The sequence below is a fragment of the Chiloscyllium punctatum genome, chromosome 26, assembly GCF_047496795.1.
Source record: "Chiloscyllium punctatum isolate Juve2018m chromosome 26, sChiPun1.3, whole genome shotgun sequence".
In the NCBI taxonomy this organism is placed as follows: domain Eukaryota; kingdom Metazoa; phylum Chordata; class Chondrichthyes; order Orectolobiformes; family Hemiscylliidae; genus Chiloscyllium; species Chiloscyllium punctatum.
The window spans coordinates 39,822,084-39,842,307 of record NC_092764.1 but is presented as its reverse complement, the minus strand read 5'-3'; the positions used below and the strand labels follow the sequence as shown (position 1 = coordinate 39,842,307).

At 38.5% G+C, this 20,224-nt stretch overlaps 1 protein-coding gene across 15 annotated transcripts in view; it reads left to right on the top strand.

Annotated features, from left to right (window-relative positions):
• The first annotated feature begins 1,079 nt into the window (after positions 1-1,079).
• The window catches only part of znf536 (zinc finger protein 536), a 597,614-nt gene continuing 578,469 nt past the window's right edge, over positions 1,080-20,224 (top strand). For 3 of the 15 annotated variants that reach the window (XM_072596184.1, XM_072596186.1, XM_072596185.1), the window contains exon 1: positions 11,214-11,612. The gene's annotated coding sequence lies outside the window, so the exon portion shown is untranslated. Of the gene's footprint in view, positions 1,131-2,490; positions 2,540-10,433; positions 10,917-11,212; positions 11,613-13,530; positions 13,648-20,224 lie in introns of those variants that run through there. The other 12 variants (XM_072596189.1, XM_072596188.1, XM_072596190.1 and 9 more) reach the window with 7 other exon arrangements.

The following is a 20,224-nucleotide window of genomic DNA, read 5'->3' as shown; positions in this document are numbered from 1 at the left end:
GCTCACTTCATCTGATAACAACTCGCTTCCATAGTTAAGGGTGCATTGCGCTTTTCTAATCGAGTCTGAGTCTTGCAAATAAATCTGATTGATTTGGTGGAATAAAACGGGTTGACGACTCACTAACTAGTTATCTTCGTATGAGTTTATTTCCATTCAGTGGCTGTCTTTGGCAGTTTCGGAACAGTACGCTTTCCCTGGATAAAATTGTTCTATCAGAAATCTGTCTTACAGAATACCTGAAGTATTTGATCTTAATTGTTCAGAGTTGTTTTGAATCTAACGCGTCAAATGCGCGTTAGCTCGAACCAATGTATCTGATTTAATCTAATTCTCGTGAGTGACTTCAGCAAAGTCAGAGATGGGTCAGTTTATGAAAATAGGTAATAATCCTTGCATCAATAATGTAATCATTTTATACTGCAAAACGATGAACGTGGTGCCAAAACAATCTAATTATTATAGGGACATTTAATGCAACTTTACAGACAATTTCAGTCACGTGGCGGTAATTGTTCTAAACTCTTCGGAGTTGTCATAGGAGAATATTCACTCTGTTAGCACAACTATTCATCTGAGCAAGGTATTATTGAAACACTTTTAAGAGAAGTATTTCTTTGCCAATAGAAGTGGTGATATTCTTTCATGTGTCGAATTCGAATTCGAGCTTTATCATCAACAGTTTGTAGGAAGATGCCATCAGAACACGTTTTGGAGCATGCAAAAGGAAGTGGTTCACAATATGGATCTCATGGGATATAAGGCAGTAAATTTCTACAGAAAATGAAGTTGAACAATTGTAATTAGATCTCATGGGTTCTGATGACTGCACAAACGGGTCTTCTTTTGATCTTACGATTTATTATAACACCAGAACTCTCTTGAGTGAATTACAGTGTTATAAGTATTCCATGGCAGCACTTCGCCAGGATTGGATTTCCAAATGACTGATGATTGTTGATATGCATATAGGACCGAATTTAGATACTAATGTCAACCGAGTCAGTGGAGTCGCTCAGTGGCAAAGCCTTATGTTGGTGTCAACTCATTGTTATCTCGTAACCAACGAACAACGTCGGTCTCCACAAAGCTTTGAAGAATGAATTTAAAACCAACACTTCATGCAACAGGTAGGTACACTCACCAAAACGTTTCTGCAAACACTGAAGTCGTATTTTACACCGAAAATACACTACGTTGCAATAGCATCCATCAACTTCAACACTGTATGTTTTCTGTATGGTACTGTGTCTTAACCTGTTTTTTTTATTGCCATTGCCAGTCTTATCTATCTGTGTATCAGATTAGTTTGATTCAATTGTACTAGTTTATAAATTGGTTCAGTGATAAGTATCAAAAGGAAAGGAATAATTAAGGTTAGTTTATGCAAGCCAGAAAAAAAAGACTGTTAGAATACAGAGATCTACATTGTTAGTTTTTTTTTATGATGCTGATTTACTATCAGTAATATTTGGTTACAGATAATACAATAACATGTAAATAACAATGATAATCTCCAGCTTCTGTCAATTGCTTTCAAATAAAGTTACTGTATGTGCCGCCTTGCTTTTGTGACTGAACACAAATCATTTAGCTAGATGTGTAAAATTTGCAGGCAGTGTTGCTTGAACCATTATAAAAATCAGCATGTCAATTAAATTAATTTTGAATAAAGACAGCATTCAGTTAGAAAAACTGGTAAATGTTTGGGAATTCAGCTTTATGATAAATTAAAATGTAAACAATATTCATCTACTTGCATTAAAATAATTTTCTAAAAGTTGTCCACACTGGGTTGCATTAGACAATGTTAATCACTGAATAATGCATTACCTTTGAAGTAATTTCCCTTTTTGCCTTATTTTATGTATGATGCTGTTGCTGGAGATCAGGCAATGAATCAGTAACAAAACAAATTGTAAAACTTTACAACCACAATTGTAACATATTAATTTATGATTGAATTTTTGATTACTGTATACTGTTATAACCAAATTCAAAATTTGCAAGTAGATAGGAATTTTAAAGTTTAATTTTAATTCATGTTGCTTTTATACCTGTTATCTGAAAATCTACATTCTCATATCCTTAGGAAGAGTGCCAGGACAGTGACACAATTTGGGCCATATAGTCCCAGTTATTACTTATGCAGTTAGGACAATGACTGAGAAAAGAGCAGTCATTTTTCTACTTATCTTGTTAGATAAATTGTATTGGGGTAGATTGTATAGACTAAATAATTGTTAAAACTTGCACACTGGAACTCACATAAATATAATTTTAATATTATTTATTCTGATAATTAGTTTTTACACGATTTTGGTAAGATCTCATTGTAAACCTCTTGCATGTAACTTAAGCAAAAATTTCTGTTTCTACATTTATAGACATTTTCTAGTATATACCTGCTATGTGTAAGAACATGCTATTTTGTCCAATATATTCTGATGAAGACATTAATAAACAGTTTTACATTATTCTTATTCTCAGTGATGGCAACAAACATATCAGGAGGGTTCATGGATTCAGGAGGGAGAAGGTGACTCTTTGTATTTAAAATGTCAATCTTAAATCAGACATGTTATAACACACCTCCTGGGTAGGTGAGTCTTGAACATAGACCTTCTGTTCCTGGAGACAGGTACTACTGAATCCTTTGTGGCTGATGTTGGTATCAATTATTGAACACAAATCTACTTAATGTAAATGTGTATCAAATGCATGTTTTGCAGGAAATTAAACCTAAGGCTGATCCCTGGATTTTGTGTTTTGTATTGCAAATGGGATTGGAAAAACTTAATCTCAATAATTTGGATGCAATGAGGGGAAAAATACATAGCTTTTCCAACATTCCTTGTTTTATGTTGCAATGTCATCCTGTTAATAGCACGATATTATCAACTTCAGTAAATATATAATAAAGCTTGAAGCAACTGCAGATTTTTGAAGCAAGATCTTACTTGCTGTATTGAGAAATAGTGGGAAATGAATGTAAGGTTGTTCAGGAAAAAGGTCCTTGTATAATAGTTATACTTGTTATACCAATTGGACATAACATTTACTGACTAGTAAAAATGCTAGTTGGCAATAAATATACAGATGCTACAGAAGACAGTTCAAGAAGATATGTATTTTCAATTCATTCAAAGGTATTTTGGCTGTTATAAACTACCAAAATCACCATGTAAATGAGAATCAATAAAACCCCTTGATTGAGCTATAGACTTACAATGTGCTTAATATCTTATGAGATATGTCAAATTAAACACTGAAATAAAAGTAGAATTAGTAACATCTTCTGAACACTACTGCAAAGACCATGTATTGTTAAAAGATAAAAAGTAACAGTTAAAATCTGTGTTGTGGTAATCTTTATCACAAGATTTAATGTGGCCATTACATCCATGAAGCAAATAATAATTTACTCTAAGTTACTGTTTTAAAGTTGTTGCTCCCTTAGCAGGTATGGATATTAAGAATGGGAAGATGTTTCCTGTGATTGGAACAATAGTCTAATAATAAGCAGTCAGCCTTGGCCAATTAGGATGAAGATGAGGATACATATCTGTACTCAAACAATTGTGAATCTTTGGAATTCTCACCTCTGGAGATGGCTGTTCTCAGTTGATGAATATTTCAAGAAAATAGATTGATAGATTTTCAGATTCAAGGGCTATAGGAATGGAGAAGCATTGTAGACCCTTAGAATATCATCTATGAGCATACTGAACAGAAAAGTATGTGCAAAGTCAGAATAATCTACCTTGTTGTTAGCTCTGAATAGTTTACGTTAAAAATTATTTACTCGCTCACATAACTTGCTTAACTGTACAAGAGATTGGATGTTAGATTTTTCTCATTATTTTCTAAAGAAGCATAGTTTATCCAATTGTGAACATACATATACACCAAAGTTTACTCATATGATTTTGGCCTTCAGGATTATTTGTATCAGCTAATTTTGATAATTGTTATTGTAAACCACAATTCTGAAAAAAATGCAAGTCAACGAGGTCTGTGATGTACAGCAGTATGCTCTTGCTGTGAATTATTGTGTAGCTAGAATTCAAAACAATACTTTTCTCTCAGTAATCATGCTTTAATAATTGGAATGTTCTTTATGGAAAACATAAGAGTAAGTCTGTGAATTATCAAAGAGAGATTATATGGCCATTCTGAGTACCTTGTTTTGAACATGATTTCACACTAAGTTGGCTACTCTGACAGGTACGCATACCATAGAAACATAGAAAATAGGAATAGGCTCCTCCATTATTCAATATCATCATGACTAATCATCCAATCCCACTTTTGCCACATATCCTTCAATCCCTTTAACTCTAACAATTATATCTATTTCCTTCTTGAAAATATCCAATGTTTTGGCTCAGCTTCTTTCTATAGCAGAGAATTCCATATGCTCACTGCTCTCTGGGTCAAGAAAGCTTTCCTCATCTCAGTCCTAAGTCATCTACTCCATACCCTTAAACTGTGAACATTTAGGAATCGAGTCATAGAGTCATACAACATGGAAACAAACCCTTTGGTCCAACCAGTCCGTGCTAACCATGTTCCCAAACTAAACTAATCCACCTTTTCTACACTTGACCCATATCCCTCTGAACCTTTCCTATTCATGAACTTATCCAAATGTTTTTCAAATGTTGTAACTCTATCTCCATCCATCACTCCTCTGGCAGTGCATTCCCCGCACGAACCATTCTTTGTAAAAACAAAATGTTGCCTCTCATGTTCTTTTTTCAATCTTTCTCCTCTCACCCTAAAAATATGCCCCCATGTTTTGAGCTCCCCCTCCATAGGGAAAAGACCCTTGTCATTATCTGTGCCCCTCATGATTTTATTAACCTGAATAAGGTGACCTCTCAACTTCCTATGCTCCAGTGAAAAAAAGTTCCACCTTTCCAATCAATTTTTGTATCTCAAACCCTCTATTTCCAGCAACATTCTGGTAAATCTTTTCTGAACTCTCTCCAGTTTAATAATATCCTTCCTACAACAAGACAACCAGACCTGCACCAGTGCTCCTGAAGAGGCCTCAGTAATGTCCTGCACAACCTCAACATGAAATTTATTCTTTCTTCATTTGTGTAAATGCAATATTATATGTCAGAGTATAAATACAGCTCAATTCTTTAATTTACCCAATTGAATCAGTACCAAAAAAAAACCCTTAACTTAACTGACAGGCAGTGGAAAAGTGGCATAATCACTGTACTGGTTCTGCTCGGATTGGCTGATGTGGAGATTGGTTACAACCATTGACTTTCCACCATTGAAATGAGCAGGATGGAAATCTCTAGCATCTGTGTACAAATGTGTTGGGCTACCTTAATCAATTCCTTCAAAGTAATCTGCAAAATTCCTCCATATTTAATGTCAAATTAGCAATCCCATAGGAGCCCTGAAGTACAATTTTAGAGAATTGCTTTTTTTGCGATGCTGCATTTCTGCTTCATGATCACTGTACATCATTCAGTTTTCCACAAGTCAGTAATGGTGGATATCATGGGTGAGGCAGAATAGAAATTTGAATGAAAGAAACATTAGCCATAACCATACATACTTGAAGTATTCATGTAATTATTTTCTACTCATTTTCTTATTTATAAATAAGAAACAATTCAGAAATGCATTTTTTCTATAGAATTACAATGTCAGTGTGTCAGCTGATCTATTTTAATAGGCAATTTATTTAACTCATTTATTTGTATAAACATCTCTAACCATGATATAATACAGTTGGAAAACACTGAGCAATTATAATGTCTGCGCCTGAGATTTTTTTAATGAAGAGTCTAGTGTAATTAGAAACTTGTGCTGTAGGTATCAGTTTGACCTGCATTGAGAACAGTGTGAATGGTCAGAGCAAGTCATATTGCCCTGCTAGCGTCATTGTTTGTTCAGGCTTAGTCAAGGTCTGCATGCATTCTTGAACACAACTCCACGCAAAACAATTAGAATAAAATCCCTACGATGTTGTGATAATGCTTGAGTGACATTTATTCTAGATGTCTCTTGGAAACTTTTACATAGCGATTTTAAGGATTTTTTAAAGGTGTCCTTTGTGTCTTGTTGCCATAATATTTTTTTTCTGAATGTACTAACTTACATTGTCAGCTTATCACATGGCCCAAAATATAGTGAGCATATTTTGGGTCATGTGATAAGCAATAAGTGTCACTAAAAGTGGAACCAGTCTCAAACTAGTAGAGAAAGCTTTGCAGCTGCAGATGGGATGCTTGGTGTTGTAAACAAAAACTTTTAAAATTGAGTTACATGTTTGGCTCCTTGGTGTACTGTGTACAACAAACAGCTGCATTTCTTTTGAGTTTGCTACAGATTTGGATAGTCAAATTCACTTATTTTCTACAAAACTAACTTTTTTTGAACTTATGGTGTTCTGAAACACATTTCTTGTGGCCTGATGTTTTCATTTTATGACTGTGTGATGTTGGACTGCCAGGACCACAACAGGGGAAAGAAATCCTTCCTGTACTATGGTTAGGAGTCTGCAATTTAGGTTTGGAACCCCTTGTTGTTGGGGTATATTCTTCTAATTCCCAGTATGATTGACATTCTGATCTCAATACACTTTTAGCAATGGAATGCTTGGCTTCAGTGTACCAGTGTTGGATTTAGTACTACTTCTTTCAAATGGCCTCACACCATTCTGTTAAATGATTTATCTCTGATCAATTGCTTTAAACAGAGTTACAGGACTGATCATGGTGTGATATGAAAACCATGCCGAATCAATATAAACCGTGCCATTACACCTAATCCACAACGCTATTTATCTAATATTGCAGCTACACTATCGGTTAGCACTCTTTATTGTGTGTTGTGAAAAGACACCAACTAATTATCCAGTTTGCACAATTCTAATAAAAGTTGTCAATCACATTCTCCAAAATCCCCTGCACATGCACTTAAGCACACAACTTGTATGCCGATACACACACATGTTGCACTATGAAAAGCTCACTCAAACTCTGTCTTAATTAAAGAAATTCCCTACTGTTGTAACTTCTGTTGTTTGCTGTCTCCGTAGAATACCGATGAGATAAATGGATAATCATCCTTTAATACAGTCATGGCCTTTGTGTGCAAGGTTCCGTTCAGACTGACTGATATGGAGACTGATCCAACCATTGACTTTCCACCGCTGCAATAAACAGGATAGGAGTCTCAGCGTCTGTATACAAATGTGTTAGGTTGCCTTAATCCATTCCTTAGATGCAAACTACAACACTCCCTCTCTATGTGATTTCAATTTGGCAATCCCATATGATCCCTGAAGCACAAGTTTAAAAAAAACTCTTTTTGAAATCTACGTTTCTGTTTCATGATGGCAATTAGCTCTCTAGAACACGGGAGTTTTACGTTTTCAAATGATGAAAAGTACTCAGTGGATCTGACAGCACCCGTGGGGAGAGAAACAGACTCCATTAGATTTTCAGCATTTTCTGTTCTGATTTCAGATTTCCAGCTTTTACAGTATTTTGTTGTCGCTTTAGGATGAAAAGTTATTTGATTCATGTTTAATACCTACGTTCCAGTGCATAGAAAGTGGTTATAACGGCCAGAGTTCTGTTGCAGATAATGCGAAGAGTATTGGAAGCTAATTAAAATTCTCTTAAAGCATTCGGTCTATTTGATCCAGAAGAATCCATTGCTCTCCCAGAAAGCTGAAAAGGTCTCTAACCCTCTTTGCACGAAACATAAGTACGCCTCAATAACAAATATGTGTGTGTGTTCTGAAGAAATTTACAGCTAATTGTAATATAACGCCGATCTGATGGACCACTGGACACTCAAATGCATTTGCCTTAACTGGTACACGTCTTAGAAATGCAGACTTTCTCCATGTCTCAAATTCCAGCACTTACAGCTCTTGCGCACTCTGACCACAAAAATTGACAAAAATTGGCTTGTCAATTGGCCGGTGCGTGCTGCCTTCTTCCCATTGTTGGGCAATGCTCCATTGAAGCTGCATCCTCACTGAGTCGTCTTGCATCCGATTTAAAAACCAATGTTTCCATATTCCTATTTTGTCATTGAGTCAACTCAATTAGGTGCATTACATCAAAAAGTATTTGAAGATACTGCAAAAGGAAAACAAATAGGACGACGTGTGAGAATGAAGGTTTGTTACACTAAAGTCTATAACGTTATTAGTGGCATGAAGTTACTGAAAGTTCAGGTAATGGGGACACTCCTGGATAGATTGAGAGTACCCGTCTGTGTAGTGAGAGATAGTGATCTTAACCACGACTGGTGTGCAGCTGACCAGCATTTCCGCATGAACGCAATGGTTATGAAGCGAGCATCTGTTGACCATGTAGTATTGGGTGGACTTTAAAAACACGATGTTGCACTTAGTATTAAATGCAACATGTATAAAGGTTAGATTTTATTCAGAAATCCTAGAGACTGAAACTCAACTATTTACAGACTCCAAAGTTTTTTGGTGAGCACAAATCGTCTTAAGAGTCTAGTTTAACGTGTGTGTAATTGTATCTCCATGAGAAATTAGGGCGAAACACGAGATGGATAGAATAGTAAATTTATTGAGCTGCAGTGTCACAGAGTAACCCTTTTAACCGAAGCTTAATTTGGCTCCAAGTGTTTTTAGAGCACCAAAGTCTACCTTTGAAAGTACCACTTTGCATGGACTGAAATGTTTTTAAACCTAGAATTTATCATTAGGATTGTATTTGAGGTCGATCTGCATTTTCGCGCTGAAAAAGTCGTGAAACTTTTTTTTCTTCACTGCCTCCAATCACACTTTTCTAATACTTTTATTTGTAAAATATGGCAAGTGTGATTGATGATTCTTGCGTTTTCCAGACTTACATTATTTTAATTTACCAATCTAAAATCTTCTCACTTGTGTAATCCATTATCACCATTGAATTAAAAAATGGAGTTTGTTTTTTTTTTAAATTACTAATTTTAAACGAGTCAAGCTCTGATCGCAATTAACCACGTGTTTGAGTTGATTTTGAAACGTAACTTGCTCAAAAAGGTTAGATCGAAATTTATTATTGCTGATAATGAACTGAATTTATTCCCAGTATTGTTCAAAAATGCCTTTACTGATGCCCATATGGCAACTTCATTTCGACCTGCTTTCCCATCCCACTTTCTTTGTCGACTCTGTCACGATAAAGAATCGTCATGGTGCAACTTGACTTACAATAACAAGTTCAAAAGAAAACAGAAAATAATCGCTGAAGCCATGAAGAATTGGAGTAAAGAATGTCCCATTGGTCCTCCTCCACTTTTTGTTATCATTCTAATTGAAGTGGTGTTATTATTGATGTGATGTCTGTGCTGATTGTTGTACTGCCCGAGCATTTTTAAAGGCAAGTTATATTCTTGAAGCTGACACCTCTGCAGAATGTGTATCATGTGAACTTGGAGTACGTGGGAAGATGCAGGTTATAAGAGTCCACGTGCGATCTGTGAATATAGACTTTGTTTCTGTCCGCCTTGTGCTGTTTTTATCCCAGTGCATAAGTTGGAAATAAACTTTTTTTTTGTGTGTGTGCACCGGGCGTGCACTGACATTTACAGGTTGTCCCTGACCCTGGACGTCTGCATTTGACTCGATAGCGATCAGGGATTTTTCTTTCACACTATAAATCAAATCAGTAAAGAATGTCCATTCTAATACTGGAAACTTACAAATGTTAAAAAAAAAAGTGAAGCTGTGACTGGGGTGGACAGTTGTATCAAGAGTTTAGAACACCCATTTCGGCGTCTTGGCTTAATGCCCCGGGAAATATGGAGAAGTTTGACAAATATAATTTCTGTTAGTTTAGCATTTTTTTATGGTTCCCTCTTAATTTTGTTTATGTCAGAGGAATTTGTGGGAGTATATAGCTATGGGACATAAAACGCATATGTAATCCGATTTCCTTCCAGATTTTAATTTGTATCAGTCATTCAAACATGGAAACAGGTTTACCTGCAAGAACGCTGAATGACACGGTGCAATTCGACGTCTTGAATCATCTGTCTGTTGACTTTAATCATGCGCATCAGACAAGCCTTTATTTATTGTCAAGCCTTCAAAATCATGTGTGTTTGTTCTTAGCATGTTACCAATGTCACATTCGAGCACAAGCTTTCCAACAAGATGCCCATTCCAGTATTTTGATACGTTATTTTATTACTAAACGTTTTCCCATAATTACAACACAATCATTATATAATCCCACAACAAAGCCTCTATTGAGGCACCAGCTTTTTTTTTGTCAACTAAGGGACACTGAATCCATAATTGCATTATTCAGCCTTTTGCTATTACATTCAGTGCTACAGAAGCATAACCCGTCCAGACTGCGGGAAATCTGCCGTTTGTAGCACTTCCAGATCATACACCTCCAAAGAAAGTAAACGCAATTAACTGAGTCTTAAGTTTATCCCAGAAGTTTACTGATAGAAAAATCGAGATGGATTTTTCCAGATGGACCAGAATTGTTACCGCACACAGCCCACTGTGACGTTTCCCCCTCGAAGTTTAATTACCGTATGCTAATTTCCCTGGTAGCTACGTGATTAATTAAGAAAATTATATTTTGATGTTCACTTGAAATATTTCAATTTTTTTAAATGTCGCTCCTGTGCACAGTCCGTGTTTAATGCTAGTCTTATGAAGCTCTGCTGAAGACACTTAATGTTTATACGCAACCGATTGGGAAAAGAACTAGCTTATTTACATTAAATACGCGACAAGGTTACAGTGGAGATCAACGTCATTTTATCGCTGATTACTTCTCCTAAGCGCCGAAGCTGTGACTGATGCTTGTGACCCACTGTCCACGAGGATTTCACCTCACAATCTTGACGAGAAAATACTTTAATAGTGTTGTTTTTTTCCCCTAAAGGTAAGACACTAGTTTGTAAAAAGGATCAATTTGTATCCAGCGAAAACGGTACAGCTGCCGCTGGCAGGGAGGTAGTCAAAAGCTAGATGTGTTATGTCTGAATAACAAGTCTGACAATCAGAGTGGGGATAGGGAGAATGATAGGACCTAGATTTAAATAAGTGTGTTTACAGGAGCTCAAGGTCAACAGCAGCCTTGTTCCGTCTTAATATTAGCAGTCGCTACGTTGAGGAAACATGGTAGACTATAGAACATTCTTTGTACGTTATTATATCAAGCGCTGAGCTTTGGCTCATCAAAGCTAAATGCCGCAAGACCTATCTAGTTGCTGTGAATTATGCCAAGACGACAATGGAGTGCTTTTTAATGGTACAATGCATTTCACCTACCAGATAGGGGGAGTCAAAGCTAAAACATGGGAATGTCTTGTGATGTTCTGTGATCAGTATCACTGAGCGCGTTTATCCCGAAAGGGACAGATTAAATAAAAGACTGTTTCTCGGGATGTGCGCGATAGAGTTAGCAGAGCAATCCTTAAAGGGCAAACGTGACACGCAGAGCCACTATTTCCCCCTCAGTGCAAGAAAATGATCAAGTCAATCATGTGGACATGCTTCATTATTCATTGAACACAATCTTTTACAACGCTTCATTTACGTGCAGGAGTTTCTTCAAGGCTTTGCTGTTAAAATTAAGGTAAGGGAGAAGGATGCGCCGGGTCGTGTTGAGATTTGGGGGCACCCTGTGCCCAATTTGCGGAGATTTAAAGTCAGTTTGTACTATTTTTTTGTTTCTTTGTACGCAGCGCAACGGGGCCTACTTTTCCACCGTGATTAAAAAATACAGTATAATTAAATATCCATGCCAGTGACGTTTGCATGCAGGGCTGTCAGGGGAAAAAGCAGAAAATAATAAAAGCAGCCGAGAAGCCATTGAATGGCGCTGTAGAACTTGCGTATGTAAATCATCCGTTTTAATTTTAAACAACAAAATATGTTGCTGCCTTTAATAGCACAGTGGGAATGAATTAATCCAGTTCGCAAACGAACAGCCGGTTGAAGTGCTCAACATTCCACAGTTATTCACAATGCAAAATGGCACTCAGCCAAACTTTTGGCGAATTTTTTTTATCCACTTAACTTTGTTGAGCCGCTCGCATGAAATCCCTCCACCTCCAATCGCCCCCCCCCCACCCTCCCCGCCTCCCTGCACAAGCCTCCGTGCACCCCACCTCCCCCCCCACCTCCTGCTGTTGTTACACAGGAGTCTGGTGCCTCCGCGTACCTGACTTTGCACTCCATCCAGATCAGCAGCAAGGTGTTCCCCCCCCCCCCCCTCTCCCCAGAGTGTGGGCCATGTGTCAAAACCGGAGGGACAGGCGAGCACCGCCGCGACCTGCCATTTTGTACTCAGACCGACCCTTCAGTTGGGAGTCGTAGCCTCGCACCAGCCGCCCAGTGAGGTTGTGGCACTTCTGAGATGTTTGAACTGTCCCAGTCAGATCGGAAGCGTTTTAAAAGGGAACCAGCACATGCATGGTCAGGGATAGGGGGTGTGGGCAACACAGGTTGTGTGGGAAACACCTGTTCGAGCCATCAAGACTGTAATTCCTTCTCAAATGTGAATGTGTTTGTGTGTGTTGGGGGGGGGGGGCGGCGTTATGTTTAATTTACCTTCTGTACATTCGGTTATCCCGACTCCCGCTGAATTCTTCCAGTCTAACATTTCATTTTAAAAGTCGAACGAATGGGACTTTACAATGACAGAGGTACACACGCCCCAAGTACTTTTTTTTTGGGGGGGGGGGGGAGAGCGTCTCCCTTTAAGCCGGGGGACGTTGGAAAAATAAAACAAAACGAGGTTAACGCGATGGTTTCAATATCCCATCTGTTGCAGCCGTGCACTCAACACGAGCAAGAGAGAGCCTGGAACAATAATGGAAATAAATGCATGTATTCCACACATCCCTGTGTTCATTAAGGAGTGCCAAGCTGCGCTCCACATTAACGAGCGGGATCGCCTTGCCTCTCTCGGATCTATCTCTCTGCAAATCCAAGTGCAAAGCCAACGGCTGCTGCTCTTTTGCCTGAAGTAGTTGTCGAGAGCCCGGGAGTTGGAAGTGACTGGGGAGCCTTGCAGCGGCGCTGGGCGCTGTATTGTTTAACGGTTCCTTTTGGCTGTTTGTGAGTGGGATAGTGGCGGGTGTAGACGTGATTTGTCAGCTCCGGGGCTCTGCTGCTTTATTGTACAAATGCGCATGATAGAGTGCTCGGAATTTCAACAGCGATCGCGCCCTGTGACCCTACCGGGGGCCCTTGGCCAAGTCTCGGCCCGCCAAGCTTTCAGAAGGCACGGCCAGACCCCCCCCCCTCCCCCCGGGATCCCAAAGTGGGGGTCGTGCTCCGGGGGAAAAGAGCTCCGCTTTCTCCGGGGCTGCTGGCAACCCTGGGGGTCGCCTGCAAAAAAAAAGGGCTTTAATTAATTTCGAGAGAGAGAGAGAGACATGATTTGAAACGTAACGCTGACGTCGTATTGTAAATCTCTCTCTCTCTCTCTGTGTCTGTCTCTCTCTCCCCCCCCCCCCCCCCCATCCCCAGAGCAGTATTGTGTTGAAGCTTACTGTACATCATCGCATTAACCTTCATCTCGTTAGCCTCTTACACTACATGTCATGAAACTTGTCGTGCCCAAAGGCGAAGTCATACGGAGGGGGCCGTGCATGATTGTTAAGGTAAAACATCTTCTGTACCAAACTCCCACCTCCCCCCCCCCCCCCCCCCCACCATTAAAACAGAAAATGACCCGAGCGACCTGCAGCGGCAGCTCAGCCGCATGTGTTCCAGCAGAAGAAGTGTTTGAGCAAAGCCTGTTTCGAACATTCCAAAGGCTGGTGCCATGGGTTATTAAAGTACAATAGTGGGACTTTTTTTTTTAGCCTGAGGGATTTTTCGGTTTTCTGTCGACTTTCATAACTTCCCGCCTGCTTACAGGTGAGGCGGAGTGCTGGAATCTCACACACACACACGGAGAGACTCCAAACAGAAGTGCTGTCAGTGAGGGGAGGGGAAAGGAGGGAGGACAAACACTCATTTGCTAACACTTTGCCAGTTCAGCCTTCACTGTTTACAGTCACCGTGTCACAATAGACTACAGACTGCAGCTTTTTTTTTGACCGCGCAGCAGTTTGACGCCCCACGCCTTTAATTATGCAAGGATCGTTTTTTTGAGAGAAAAAGAGAAATCTCGCTGCAGTTGACGCGCCACTTTCTCAATCTCCTCCCGTTTCCAACGTGCCTACTCCGATGTAGTTTAATCTGTAGAGCGATCAGGATATTGCCGAGGAGTTTTTTGTTTGGGAGGGAGGAGAGAGAGAGAGAGAAGCTGGTGCATGGTGGTGTCTTTGCATCTTGTTCGGTTTTTCTTTTGGTCTCTTGAAAAGTTAGGCAGCGTCTGGTGGCTAATGTGGGAGAGAAGTGCACATCCATTTCCAAGACATTAGTCGAGTGGTTAAGACCTCTTCAGTTGACAAGCACTAATGCCTGGCTGTTTCACATATGATGTCATGGTGATCTTGGGAGTGCAAATGTCTCCTGATTCCACCATTAAACGCCTGGCTGATTTGCCTGATAATGATAGCATTGCACCGCCAGACAGACAGTTCCAAACCCTGTGAATTAGCATCTCTTGACCAGAGAGGGGAGCTTGATCGCTGTAACAATCGCTTGCTTTCTTTCTCGTTTGCACGATTTTTAGTCCCGGAATTGGGGGGGGGGGGGGGGGTGGTGGAAACTACTCAAGGCATGATACACAAGTTACCTTTGGAAAGGTAGCATGTCTGCAACTAAGATAAATGTAGATTATCTCTTCTTTATGGCCTTCCGGATCGTTTTATACCCATATCTAACTCATTAGACCCGATAAGAAACTAGAAAGAAACTAACAACAGCGCTGCCGGTGCAAAGTTACGGTACACTTGACGAATTGTTATGTAGCGTGTTTGTGTTCCCTCAACTTATTTGTTCTTTGTGCCGTACCATATAATAAAAAAAACCTACGGATCGACTTTGATACTGTCCCTGATTTACCAAAAAGAAAGCACGTACCATCACAAGGCACAACTGGGTGCCTGTGTGCACGAGACATAACTGCAATATTAATGTCAGATTATTGTTTGGTGCGAAATACGTTCACTTAATTCAATATGTCAGTATCACAAGCCATGCGAAGGATTACGGTCATTGTTACATTGAGTGACTCACTTAAAATTCATTTTTAGACTAACCCTTGAACAAACTTTCCTTTTAAGAGTTAATAGTTATTTGAATGTCTTGTTGTCAATGATACATACCCAACATTTTTATGCACCGTTCAGACAATTCACTGCTTCTTGCAAAATCATTGAAAGGAGGGATTTATGGTACTGTGTATTCAGTTTTATATCTCATGATGGTAAAACCAGACAGTCATTAAGAAGAGGAACCAACTTCATAACAGAGGTTCCTTTTTTTTAATATAAAAAAAATCTAATTGGCGCCAGAGAGCAAACAGGTTGCCTGGGCCACTGGAAGGAATTAACTGTGAATTTCCTAACTTCGTAGGTATTTCGGGGATGAGTTTTACGGGTGTGTGTAACCAGGCTGGAGGAGAGTGAAACAAAAAATGAGTTGGTTATCAAGTGCTATTGATGTTGGTCATAGACACGTCGCAATGAATAGAATTAGATAAAGGAGTACGTCAAAGTGACAGCGATCACCAGAACATGTTAAATATATATCATTAATGTGACTCCTAATGATCTGAAATCATTACGGGTACAAGAAATGTAAAATTCATGGTTCGGTCCTTATGTTTTCCCTCTGTATTATTGAGTAGGAAACTTAGATTTAGTTACACCCTCTTCAGAACACGCCATTGCAAAATATTTCATTTATCCTGTTACAGTTTCAAATACTTTTCCGTCTATCCTGTTGAACAACTTGATTGCAGTGCCGCGAACAAAGTTGTCCATATTTATAGCTCCTGAAATTTCAGATGTTTTTGGAGTCTTATCTTTGTCGATTTACATTTACCCAACGTTATCACAGTTAACAATACTCTCCTACTGGATTTAATATTTCATATGCCATGTTATCTCATTTTGGGTTAGTCAAATATTAACTACAAAACAGAACTACAACAGGCTTAAAACACCTGCGAAGATGATTTAAAAACCAAGGCAAAGTTAAGGAACATAGAACACGATGCTAACAACAGTGAAGTAATAGTCAGTGCTGCCCAATCATCTGAGCCTAGGTCTTTTCGTCAACTTTCTCAACTGATATATGTGTATATAAGTTTATATATGTATATATATACACACACAGAGGCTATATGAATTATAGAGCTAATATTCCCAAGTATCGAAATGGCACCAGTCAATTGTGAACAAAGTTGATTGCCAATGGCATAAGTTCGTGTTACATCCAGAGTTGTACTAAATTGATACCAAATTGTATCCATTTGGTAGGGAGTTTTGCATGAAATACACAAATCACTGCCTTTGCTTCCGTTCAACTCTCAGAATTTCAATCTTGAACCACGGCAAAAGTCTTGGCTTATTACTGATTTCCTTTGAAATCCAAAAGGAGGCAATAATAAGCACTTAAACACAGAACTCGATGAAATTGGATGCTTTGAAGAATTTTCCTTGAGCCTTCGTGTGTTCCAGACATCCATTTTTTTAACCACATGAGATTTGTGTGATATTAAACAATGATGTGATCATGTAACCAGCGAAGTCATTTAATGAATATGCAAGTTGTCTGGTGATATGCAACAAGGTATAAAGTAAACATAAACCTCTCTGAAGCCAGCCACTCACCAAATAAATTTGCGAAACGATGGATCAAAATCTTCTGATTAATAATGTGGTATTCAGAACAACCAAAGATCTAAAAAGAAAGGAAATGTTTTGAAACTTTTAACAATCTTACAATTAGCATTTGAGATATTAATTGATTTTCTTTGAAATAACAAAGTTGTATTGCTTCCATCTGCACATCACTAACTGGTCTATTGTGATCTCTTGGCCTCTCACTTGCATTCACACTCAGACTTTTCCTAGACGCTGAATTGACTGTTCAGGTTGGTCATCAGTTTACTGACAACAATTACAGCTGCATAAGTTATGAAGATTCCTATGGTCATCAATTTAATCTTTCACATGCAATTCAGCAATTTGTAACAATAATGTAATTTCTAGTTATCATGTCCCTTGGAAAATTGCCTAACAACACAATCTGCTACCTTTTATGGGTTTCATTGTAATACTACATATTGTGTCCCTTCAATATGGAGATGAGTTTCACAATAAATTAAACATGCAATTTTGACATTTCATCATAAAAATAATCTTCAGATTGTTTCCCAGAATACTTTATGCTTTATCTTCTACAATTCAACATTACCATGTGATTTTTTTTACCATGGAGAAGGCAACATGTATGACATAACTGGAAATAACTATTACTGCTACTAAAGGGCTAAGGTAATTGAACAAATTCCATCAATTCTGTGGCTAGCAACAATGGGTGCCAGCAGTAATTGTAGCAACTCACAACTAATAACTGCCACTGAGCATTCTGTGGTGACAGTTGTTCAAACACACCCTGCTTACACCACAACAAAAGAGCAGCAAATTATATTTGTAAAGTACCTTAAAAGTAATGAAACACCCAATGGTGCTTAACAGGAACTTGAAAAAAATTAGAGACCAAGTCATAGAGTCATAGAGATGTACAGCACGGACACAGACCCTTTGGACAACTTGCCCATGCCGACCAGATATCCCAACCTAATCTAGTCCCATTTGTCAGCACCTGGCCCATATCCCTCTAAACCCTTCCCATTCACATATCCATCTGGATGCCTTTTAAATATTGCAATTGTAACAGCCTCCACCACTTCCTCTGGCAGCTCATTTCATTCATGCACCACTTTCTGTACGAAGACGTTGCCCCTTAGATCTCTTTTATATCTTTCTCCTCTTACCCTAAACCTATAGCCTCTAGTTCTGAACTCCCCCACCCAGAGTAAAGACTTTGCCTATTTCTCCTATCCATGCCCCTCATGATTTTATAAACCTCTCTAAGGTCACCCCTCAGCCTCCGACACTCCAGGGAAAACAGTCCCACCCTGTTCACATAAAGTAATATTAGGGTAGAGGGATAAAAAGTTGGAACATTGCTGACAGTTTGTGACAATTGAGCATTTTCAAGATGACTGTTACCATGTCATGTCACTACCTGACAGAAAGTTGTGATGAGGGGTGATTCACAGGAGTTGTGTGATCTACTGAATTACACAATGACTGTTGCCCTTTTGGGCTTGGATTGGAATCCTATTAAGATAATAACTTGTAAAATGTTGATGTAAGATGAGTTTGAGAAATTACCATCCATATCTTAGTGAACATTGACTACAACACAAAACTGTTCAGAATGTGACACTGACTAACCATGGCATGGGTGAAGTGGGACTCAGAAAATGTCACATTGATTGAGTCTGAGGCGTTTTCCTGACAGTGACATTGATGTACATTGGGCAAAATCATTTTGAACTTTCAGATCTGGGGTAATATTATTTAAAATGGACACTACTCTGATAAAAATCACAAAGGAAAAATATATAACAAAAGATTGTACCAGAGAAAATTTCACTATTAGAGTTAAGCTTCTTCACATTTTTGCAGAACCAAAAATTATAATCAAAATCCAAGCATTATGAGAGCAAAGAACTCTATGGAATGTTGCAAAATGTTATATTTATTTTACTAAAGGTAGAGATCTGATAAACATTGGACATTATTAGTTTCGGTCTCCCTATTTAGGAAAGAGCATACTTTGCGTTTAGAAAAATCAGAAGTGATCTTATTCAAACACACAGATCCTGAAGGGAGTTCACAGGATGGATGCTGACAAGATATCTGTTCACTTATTGGAAAGACTGAAACTAGGGACACAGTTTAAAAATGAGAGGTCTCTCATTTAAGGTGGAGAGGAAGGTTTTTTTTTATCTGTCAGAGGGTCATAACTCTCTTCCCTGACAGTGCTGGAAGCAGGAGTACTGAATATTTTTAAGGTAGAGATTGATAGGTTCTTTATCCACAAGGTAGCTAAGAAAATGGATTCAGACCACAATTAGATCGATTCTGACCTTGTCTAATGGCAGAACCAAATGGGGTACTCCTGCTCCTCACCTTCATTTCAGCAATGAGCATGCAGTATGTTCAGTAATCTCCTGTGCTTGCAAAATATATGCTCGGTTTTGATTTGAAAGTTAACTTTCTACTGTTCTATCTACATTTAGAATCTACTACTGGTTCATCCACAACTTGTGCTTTACTGCGATACTAACAATGAATGATACATTCTCATTTAGATCTTCGGCAGGAGGTCCAGATTTGGTTGTTAACTTAACTGCTTTCCAAGATGTCATGCATTTTCAATGTTCCTGGGTAGATTGTGCAGGTTGGAAGAAAGGAAGCATTAATGCGGACAATTTTCCAACTCTTCAAGGTGGCCTTATTTAAAAGTGGTCAGCATAAGGACAATCCTGCAAACATTCACAATCCTGACTACCAACTTTTTCATCTCAGACAACACAGCATGAGGGTTGGAAAAAAGATAGAAGAGACAAAATACTGGACATCAGTAAAAAGGAAATAATTTCTGATTTTAATTTCACCTGGATATGACACCACGCCTTACACCTCATCCAGGGTTGTTCAGCTTTTCAAATAATTCCATGTGATTGCCGTCACTTTTTTATACTCATATTATTCTTCAAGTAGAATACTCTTGATTCTGTTCTGGTTAGGCTCAGTCATCTGTCATTTGTGAGCATTTTCTCCTCAGCTGGTTCTGTATCTGATTCATGATCTCTATTTGATGTCAATCAGAAACGGATTCCAGTGTGCTTTAAACAGGAACACGGTGCTTATATACAAGCCATTGTATAGCAGAAGTTTTGGATTTTTAAAAAAAATTATAAAGCTTAATCAGAATTGATAAAGAGCCATGTGTTAACTTTTATGTGAGATCTATTTGTCATTCTGATATAGTGGAACTAGAGCTTTATTGTACGATTTCTCCTCAGCAGAGAAGTAAAAGGAATCGATGGTTCCTTTGTTGAAATCATGTCTTCCTTGAAGATTCTTACCTGCTGCTTGGCATAGGTGAATTTGCACTATAATCAAATAATTTGATCAAAAACATATGCAAGTCACAGCAGTTTTAATATAATTTATTGTGTTAATGAACCAGCTCCTG